Genomic DNA, 10545 nt, shown 5'->3' with positions numbered 1-10545 from the left:
AGAAAAGGGCAGTGACTAAAAAACTCCACTTTTCCACACCATCATAGGAAAAAATACTCACATGAGACCATATGTAGAAGTTTAATTTTATTCAAAAGTACTCACATGAGCCCACATATAGAAATATTTCTAGATTACATAATACCATTAATGCCATGAAGGACTAATGAACCCATGTAATTTGTTGTCTGATCAAGGACACTTTTGAGAGTGAAAGGAGGCACTTTTAATCATTTTACTCAGATAATAGACATAAACTGGGACTGTCCCAGGAATATATGGTTACCCTAGTGAAGACTATTTTTTATGATTTCAAGTGATTTCTTTAAATATTATGTGTATAATATTGTTGACATATCGAATAGCTAGCATAAAATTATCACTTCAGGGCAGAAATATAATCATTTTTAATGTTGATGCTAAGCTATTAATATTTCTTTAAAAGACTGAATTGTGATATAAATAATTTGATTGCTCAGTGTTTTAATATTTTCTAATCCTAGATGATTTTCTTCACTCACTGGAGAAATAATCTGATCCTGCATAATGAACATATTTTTAAATTTTGAGAACATACCAAAAAAAAGAAAAAAGAGAAGGAGAAGGAGAAGGAGAAGAAGGAGGAGGAGGAGGAGGAGGAGAAATACTTTCTGAAGCTGAACTCACTCAGATTGGATTTAATAACCCATCCATCACTGTCTCCCAAGGTGAAACATCCAACCTTGGATTTCTAGTTTATTGATGATGGAATGGAGAAAGTACTCAGTGAGAAGCCTCACTGTAATTCTCCCATAAGCACTTAAAATACACCAAACACTTGCTGACTATCTCCCAAACCTTTTATTGTAGAGTTAAAATGCTGTCGTTGAACAGAACAAAGGGAAATATAAACTAGATGTAAAATCTGGCCAATGGCTCAAAGTATCTGTAGCTCTGTTAGTGAAAGATAGTGAACAAGTATCATCCTTCTTACTGATATGAAACTACTACTAATAATAGTAAGTTAACATTATGCTTCAGCTTCATTTTTTTAATTATGATGAATCTTTTGAAAATGTTTACATTTGTCGATTTTTATGATTCATAGGCAAAGTTTTAGAAACTTTTTTTTAAAGCTTATTTATTTATTTGAGAGAGGGAGAGAGTGCTCGTGCCTGCAAGTGGGGGAGGGGCAGAGAGAGGGTGAGGGAGAATCCCAAGCAGGCTCTGCACTGTCAGCACAGAGCCCAATATGGGGCTCCAACTCACAAACTGTGAGATTGTGACCTGAGCCGAAATCAAGAATCCAACGCTTAACTGACTGAGCCAACCAGGTGCCCTGGTTTTAGAAACTTTTTTAAATGATGGTTTTATGCCAAAGTACAGGCTGGCAGCTTTAATCACTGTGCCTAAGCCTGAACCAAGACTCCAAAAAGTTGAAGAGATGGATATCTTTAAGTCCTGCATTGCTACAACTTACTCTGTAAGAATCAACTCAGGTGTCATCCTTTACAAACATTTGAATCCTTTCTATTTGTCAGACTTACAACTATGTGCAAAAGCAGCCCTTGCCCTCAAGGAACTTCAGAAAATGTGCAAAACCTCAGAGGTTTAAGTGCCATCGTAGGGAAAACTTAAGAGGCTTTAAAAATGCATGAGAGAACACCTGCCAGGACTGGGGGGGGGGGGGGGCATCAAGTCCAGCAACTGAGACCAGAAGCCTGAAGGGGTGGTGAAGGAGAGCATTCCTAGAATATGCAATAGGATTTGCACAAATCTGGGAGGTGAGAAAGGGCATACCACACTCACAAATCACAGATCACTTGGTATGGCAGAGCACCCAACGTGAAGGGAAGAGATAGATATCCTAATGAACACGGTTTTTACGAACTATGTTACAAAGCTTCAATCCTGGGCACTATGGGTAGCCAATGAAGGCCATTAACAAAAGAGTGACATGAATACATCAATGCCTTAGAAATATTCTGTAGTGTGGAAAATAAAGGGAGCCTCCTTGTCAGGAGGCTGTAATAGCAATGGGATGATTTAAGAGCAATGACAGCAAAGAGTATGGAAATGCAAACAAAGGAGAAATGAAAGGAAGGGAGTGAATTGAATCTTGATATTTGATTTGAGTCTTGAAGGAGGTGTAAGGGTTGACCAGTCAGGCAACTAGAGAAGGGTGTTCAAGACACAGCAAAGACAAAAGAACTGAAAAGAAAAAGATGTTCCTGGGTATTCACGCATAAATGAAATGAGATAGGGGAAGACAGATGGCTTGGGAACAGGTTGACATGTCACTTGGTTGGTTGGGCTTTGACACGCTTAGTTCTGTATTTTAGAAAAACAAAAATAGGGTGAAGTATAGATTTGGAGATGTCACCCTACCAGCCCCCTTTAGGATAGCTCGTCTGATCAGTTATCCCACAGACCTCTGGGTCTTCATCAAAATTCCTTCATCCCAGGAGATTTGACCAGAACAAGGGCAGGTCAGAATTTCCATAATGAAGTACTTTCAACAGATCCTTTCAAGAACCAGGCCAGTTTCTTAACCAGGGTGTCACGTTGGCTGTAGATCTTCCTAGCAGATGCAGTGGGTTGGTACCCAGTAGTCCCCTTCCTCGTGCCTCTATATTGTTTAGGAATCCCCTCCCCACAAGTGATCACATAAATCCTGACTGATTCAAGCCCAGCACAATAGTCTCACTCCCCCCCAGAGTGACTGCTTCACTGAGAATCATGTGATCCACTTCTGACAAACGAGATGAGAGAGAATCTTCTGGAGATTGTCTTGATTCTAAGACAAATTTCTGAGCTATTTAAAAGGGTCCCAGGAAAAGATGGTTCCCTTTTATGCTTCCATCATGAAGTGATATCTGCTGATCCCGTGGCTTTCTTGGTATAAAGAGGGAGAGAGTTTGGAATGCTGAAGATGGCTGAGGAGAGAGATGGAAGGAGTCCACATGTTTGGTGTCATCGGTGAGCCTCTGAAGTAAACAAGTCCAGAACCACCCTACCTTGGAGATTCTTGTTACATAAGCTGAGTTCCTCCTTCATCTTAGCCATTTTGCGCCATGAAGGCACACAGAGTGACAGGGAGAAGCTAAAGAACATTAAGTGGCTCCACTTCCCACTCCAGGCTGCTTGATTGACTGATTGCAACAATGGAAATATCCCTCCTGGCTTTTCAGAGGAACCCCGTGAGCACCTGTTCTTTGCATGAGATGTGGGAAAGAGTCATCATCTTAATGCAGGGCTGATTTCTTCACCAGGAGTGGGATGAAAATGTCAGAAGGGGCCAATGTGAGCAAAGTTTCTCTTAATTGGCTGACATCGCTAATTTCCAGCATCCTACCGGCGAGCAAACTCCACTCCCACACAAACATAAGATATGAGTGGCTGAGTGTTTCTGACACAGGTTCAGATTTATGATTGGGAACAGAGAAAAACTGCCACAGAAAATAGTCCCTGGTCTCTCTTACAGCACAGTAGGAACTCCAGCAAAGAAAACTGTTTGTCAACTTTTGATTTCTATGACTCATCTTTTCTCACATTTTAATTTTCTGAAATTGGGATGCATCTCACAACTATAATGCAACACTTAATGTGGTATTATTTCTTTCCTCATAAGATATTCTTAAGTAGATGTGTGTCAACTGATGTGCTAGGGAAGGCATGAGCAGCTCCACTGCCCTCAGGGTAGGACAAATGTGCTGGTCAGCCAGCGACCTCTGTTACAAGAGGCCTGTTCACTTATGGAACACGTCTCCGGGGAATGGTGCCCTCTGAGCTGGGTGGCTGGGGGGGGGGTCTGACCTCTGGGTGGGCAGGGGAAGTTCCCCAAGTGGCATGGCTGTGGAGTCCCTTATGTGGGAGGGGATCTCTCATGCATCCTGTTCAGCCTGAAATTCCTGCATTATTAAGTGATATAGTCTACAGTTCTGACAGGATAGTAGGAGGTCATTTACAAGAGTGGGGCAGTCAGAGGTGCACATCCTGTGTAACCACATTGCCTGGTGTTGGCCCTGTGCCCTCAGAGGAAGCACCTGCCCATCACAGTGCTGGAGTTTCCTCAGCCATCTCCTGGTTCTCCCACCTCCCCTCATCCCCTGCACCAGCCACTGTCATCAGAAGAATAGCCACCCCATACAGATGCAGACAACTTTATCTGAATAGAACAAGCAGTCTCCCGTGAAGCAAGGTTGTATGGCCAAGTTCTGGAGAAGGCAGAATCTTTCCCTGCTTTTCCTTCACCCTGGGTCCTGGGAATGTCTCCCCAGAAATACCTGGTGGGCTCATTAGATCATCCATTTTTTCTTCCCAAAAACCAGCTCTGAGGTCTTATGGAATCTGAAAGCCTGGTTGGAATCCATGCCACTTTCTAACTCTGTGAGGGGAGCATATGACTTAATATGGCATCAGTGGCCTGGGCTTTAAAATGGGATAATAACAGTACTGGGCTTGTGATGCTGGGGTGAGGATTCCGCACAGGTAGAGTACTTAGTGTGTAGCAAGAACTCAGTTGTACAGGTACCTCTTATTATTAATAATACTAGTCACTGCTTAGTCTTACCTGTTGAATAGTTTTGTGTGCCTCTTAATAACTTTAACCATATGCCTCTTTATAACTGAAAATATTTTTAAAGACTGTGTCTTCCACATTAGGTTGGAGAGTAGGGAGTAATCAGGTTAGACTCTAATGCAAACCACTTGTCATTAAACTAAGGAAGATGTAGCTAAGATAATTCCTTATAGATGGTTGGCTCTAATCTATGCTAATAGAGTCAGCCCAATTCCTGGACACTGTGATGCTAAAATACCAACTCCATTCCACAAATAACCCAGCAGCCCTTCAGATAATAGCACTACAGATATAGATAATAGAACTATAATGAAAATATGCTTTCTCTTCGTTGTTATAAGGTATCAGTCTTCTATTGTTCTTGTCCTGGATTCTTCCATTCTTTTTGTTTTTCTCTGCTACTCTCTTTATCTTGTTTCCTACCTTCCAAATGTGATAGGACTTCTTTGCCATCTAGACAAAATGATCAAGGCTGCCATATATTTCTCTTCCTTGCTCCAGACAACTCTGGAAACTCCTGAAAACTGTCCTGAAAACTCTGCTGCTAAGGGAAAAGCTATGAAACGGATAAAATATTTCCACTACTTCCAATGTGAAAAGGTCTAGTACACAGGTGACTGAGGTTACCTAAGTAGGTTTGAGAGAAAAATATTTCAACTAGGTGATGAAAACAAGTTTATATGAATAACAAGCAATATTTTGAAACTAAGTAAATTGAGTGTGTCCATGAAATGTAATGTAATGGCAAGAGAAGACTTGATAGAGGGTGATGGAAGACGGGGTCTTTGGGAGGTGCTAGCAAGTCAGTGATTGACTTTCAAGCAAGCAGCGTGTAATAGTGTGATTTATGATAAGAAATATATATATATTTGGTCTTCTTTGCATTCTTGTAAACTTCTTTAACATTTTATTTATTTTTGAGAGACAGAGAGAGCATGAGTTGGGGGGAGCAGAGAGAGAGGGAGACAGAATCTGAAGCAGGCTCAAGGCTCTGAGTCATCAGCACAGAGCCCGACATGGGGCTCAAACCCATGAGCCCTGGGATCATAACATGAGCTGAAGTCGGACGCTTAACCAACTGAGCCACCCAGGCGCCCCAAGTCCTCTTTTCATTCTTGACACAGAGCTCCTAAAATCTTGGAATTTCCCACGTGGTAAGAGTAATAATGGTGTTTTCCCTAACAAACCTCTTTCAACCAGTGCCTGAGTTTATGTGAATGAGGTGATTTTTGCAAAGCCCCTAAGGATGGGGCTGGTTATCAGGGGAACCAACCACATGATTAGAGGGTTAGAACTTTCAGCCCCACCTTCCCACCTCCAGGGAGAGGAAAAGAGCTGGAGACTGAGTGCAATCACCAACGGCCAATGATTTCATCAATCACACCTATGTAATGAAACCTCCATAAAAATCTCTACAGTACTGAGAGCTTCAGGTTGGGGAACTCAAGGAAGTACTGGGAATGTGGTTGGAGAGGGTGTGGAAACTCCTTGCCCCTTCCCTGAGAGGGTGCCCATGCATCTCTTCTATCTGGCGTTTCTGAGTTATATCCTTTGTCGTATACCAGTAATCTAGTAAGTAAATCTTTCCTGAGTTCTGTCAAGTGTTCTGCCAGTGATTTATAGCCTAGGTGACCACTTACATTTGTGATTGGTGTCTGAAGATGGTGTGCAATCTTGTGGGGCTGAGCCCTTAAGCTGTGGGATCTGGGGCTCTCGAGGTAGATAGTGTCAGAATTGAATTAAATTTGTAAGACACCCAATTGTTTGGTGTGGAAACCATCCCCCACCCCCACCCCCCCACACACACATTTGGTGGCCAGAAAAACTGTGAGTAGAAGAGAAAAAAGGGTTTTTCCTTTATGCAGTGTCTTTGAGGCTCACGGCTATATTACACTCGAACTGTACTTAAAATTAAAGCTATAGACAGAAAGGAGCTAGACATGAGAGCACTTTGAAAATACAGTTTACAATCACCTTTGTCATATATCTAGTTTCCACATATTCACAAATCTGTTCCTGGATTCCCTATTCTGTTCCGCTGCTCTATTTACATTGTCATCAATACCTATCATCTGCACTATTATAGGTTTTTAATAGGGTATATAGTAAAGGGAGCCCCTGAACTTTTAGTTTGCCAAAATTTTCTTGGCTTTTCTTGATCCTTTGTGCTTCCACAGACATTTTAGAATTAACCTTTCAACAAAAGGGGGGGGGATATATTGAATTTTTATTCTACTAATCTACTAATATGAGGATTTAATCTACTACTATGAGGACATTTGATAGCTTCTAGATATTGAGTATTCCCTTCCAAAAACATGATATATGTTTCTACTTACAGTGGCTTTAATTTTTACAACATTTTATAATTATCTCTAAAGTTGTCTTACACATCTTTTGAAAGATTGATTCCTAAGTACTGTGGTATTTTTGTTTCTATTTAAAATAGTATCTTTCTTAATTACGTTTTTTAAGTTAGCTGCTAATATGTAGAAATGCAATTGATTTTGTATGCCCTCGTGCCCAGCAACCTTGCCAAACTCATTGGTGAGTTTTAATAATTAGCCTATAGACTCCCCTTGGACTTCCTATGTAGCCTATCACAGAATTTATGAACAGTGGCAGTCCAGCTCTTCCTTAGCAATCCATATATTTTTCACTTTTGCTTTTAACTTACTATACTCATAGGATCTCTAGTTTATTATAAATTAATATAAACTAATATAAAACTGCATTTGAGGGGCACCTGGGTGGCTCAGTCAATTAAGCATCTGACTCTTGGTTTTGGCTCAAGTCATGATCTCACAGTTCCTGAGCTGCAGCCCCGCATTGGGCTCTGTGCTGACAGTGGGGAACCTGCTGGGGATTCTCTCTCACTCTCTCTCTCTCTCTGTCCTTCTGCCCTTTCATGCTCTCTCTGTCTCTCTCAAAATAAATAAATCAACTTTAAAAATTAAAAAAACCTGTATTATAAAATAGATATAGTGATAGTGGTTATTTTGTTCTGTTCCTGATTTTTCATGAAACGCTTTTCACTATTCATGATTACTGATGATGTTATTGGTCAGTTTCAGTAGAAGCCCTTAATCGAGCTAAGCATATTTCTTCTTTTATTAGTTTTCTAAAAGACTTTTGTCAGGAAAATTTTTGTCCAGTTTTCTCTAATGCTTTTTACATGAGATATCAAAATGATCATGAGGCTTTTGTTTTATAAAATGTTCCTGCGGAGAATTAAAGCAATAGATATTTATCAAAATTGTACATGGACATGGTTGAAAGAGTCAGATGACTCCATGATATGGCATGTGCTGCCCATCAGCAAAGCGTAAGTTCTGGTTCCTTTGCATCCTCATCCACACTTGGAATTGTTAGCAGGTGTATATCATGTCAGCCATTCTACTGGGTGTGAAGTGGTATCTCATCGTATGTAAAATTACAAGCTCTCTAGTTCCTGCTGGGAGTCAAGCTAACAAAAATCAACTAGTGTGGGGTGAGCCACACCAGTATGTTTGTACATTGATAGGTAAATCTGTTGCATAACAATAGCCCAGTCCTAAGTCAACATTCTAACGAAGATTCTTAAACTACTGTGAATGACCCTTCCCAGGGCTTTGTGAATCCATGGTCTGTCAACTGTATCCGTAATAATTTGTGACTCTGTTGTTTATAAACCAAATTAATAAAGTTATAACTGTATGTGGGTTCTTTTTTTTTTTTTTAACTTTATAAAGGATATATTGCGGTGGCTAAGGGCACAGACCACAGTCTCGATTTGAATCCTGACTCTGACAACTTCTGTGTGTGACCTTGGGTAAACTCTGAAACCTGAACCTCAGTCTTCACATTTGTAAAATGAAAACAGTAGTAGGATCCACAGAATAAGGTCATTTTGAGAATGGGATAAAGAGTTTAGTCCCCTGTCTGGCTTGGAGTACATTCTCATTAAAAGATTCATTTCTATTATTTCTCAAAAAGGTTGGGTATCAGTTGCTTCACTAGTTGAGAAGGAGTAAAGCTGTAATGAAAATCCTTAGCAGACACAAAATTTATAACTTCTGAAGAGCATCCCAGAGTAGACAGAAATCAGAGGAGAGTTTAGGCTCAAGAAAGTGCAAGTAGAGGGCTCCTGGGTGGCTCAGTCAGGTAAGCGTCCAACTTGGCTCAGGCCATGATCTCAGGGTTGGTGAGTTTGATCCCCAAATCAGGCTCTCTGCTGTCAGCACAGAACTGCTTCAGGTCCTCTATCTCCATTTCTCTCTCCTCTTCCCTGGCTCATGCTCTCTCTCTCTCTCTCTCTCTCTCTCTCTCTCTCTCTGATTCAAAAATAAATAAACATGAAAGAAAGAAAGAAAGAAAGAAAGAAAGAAAGAAAGAAAGAAAGAAAGAAAGAAAGAAAGAAAGAAAGGGAGAGAGAGAGAGAAAAAGAGGGGTGCGTGGGTGGCTCAGTTGGTTAAGTGTCTGACTTTGGCTCAGGTCATGTTCTCACAGCTCATGAGTTTGAGCCCCAAGTCAGGCTCTGTGCTGACAGAGTCTGGAGCCTGCTTCAGATTCTGTGTCTCCCTCTTTCTCTGTCCCTCCCCACTCATTCTCTCCCTCTCTCTCTCCCTCTCCCTCTCTCTCTGTCTTTTAAAAATAAAATAAAACATTAAGAAATAAAAATAAAAATAAAAGTAAGAAACTGCAAGTAGAAGGAGTAGAAAGTGCAGAGACTGTACTTCTTGACCCAGGAAGCTGCCCAACACCATGGCTATGCCTGCGGGAAAGTTATAAAATTAAGGAAAGCTGTTACATAATTGATGGCCTTGGAAACTGTCTAATGACATTATAATGGTGGTCTTTAGATGTGTAGAAAAGGGGAGATGAAAAGAAAACCTGTTTATTCAGAATCACCCAAGGACTTCATACCCAGAAGACTCTATTATAAAAGAATTAACAAAGAGTATTTCATTTTGGACAGTGACCATTCATGCATTCACGTGTTCACTCACCTCCTTGTTTACTTATTCAAAACTTTTTATCAAGCATCTATGATTTTATTGCCAAGTGTTAGCAATATAAAATGAATTTCTGGGTTTCCATTATTTACTCTTTAGAAACTGCTTTGACCAACTCTAGAAATGACTTTAAAGCTCTGCCTCAAAATCCTGTGCAATCTTGGCTTCCACCTGCCTCAAATCATCACCTATAACAGAGAGAGCACAGCAGCACTTGCCTTTATCTTGAAATTCTACCCATTTCCATAGACCTGAGAGAGTCTATATCCATGACTTTCGGCCTTGGCTGCACACTAGAGTCCCCTGGGCAGCTCTAAAAACAGTAATGTCCCAGATATTTCTCAGATCAATCACATCAGAATCTCTGAGGGAGGGAGGCTAGCATCAGAATGTGTAAGCCTTCCTAGGGATTATGGACACAGCCAGAATGGAGAACAGTATGTGTGTCTACCTGAACATCCACCTGGCTTAGTTCCAACAGAACTAGAGAGACCTACAGAATGATCTTCTAGGGATCCTGGCTTAGTTCCATTGGAACTAGAGAGACCTACGGAATGATCTTCTAGGGAGCCTGGCTTAGTTCCATTGGAACTAGAGAGACCTACGGAATGATCTTCTAGGGAGCCTGGCTTAGTTCCATGGGAACTAGAGAGACCTACAGAATGATCTTCTAGGGAGCCTGGCTTAGTTCCATCGGAACTAGAGAGACCTACGGAATGATCTAGGGAGACTGGCTTAGTTCCATGGGAACTAGAGAGACCTACGGAATGATTTTCTGGGGAGCCTGGCTTAGCTCCATTGGAACTAGAGAGACCTACGGAATGATTTTCTATGGAGCCTGGCTTAGTTCCATGGGAACTAGAGAGACCTATGGAATGATCTTCTAGGGAGCCTGGCTTAGTTCCATCGGAACTAGAGAGACCTACAGAATGATCTAGGGAGACTGGCTTAGTTCCATGGGAACTAGAGAGACCTACGGAATGATCTTCT

Source organism: Panthera pardus, unplaced genomic scaffold, assembly GCF_024362965.1.
Source record: "Panthera pardus isolate Hobbes unplaced genomic scaffold, ASM2436296v1 HiC_scaffold_13, whole genome shotgun sequence".
In the NCBI taxonomy this organism is placed as follows: Eukaryota; Metazoa; Chordata; class Mammalia; order Carnivora; family Felidae; genus Panthera; species Panthera pardus.
This window is presented reverse-complemented; position numbering follows the sequence as displayed.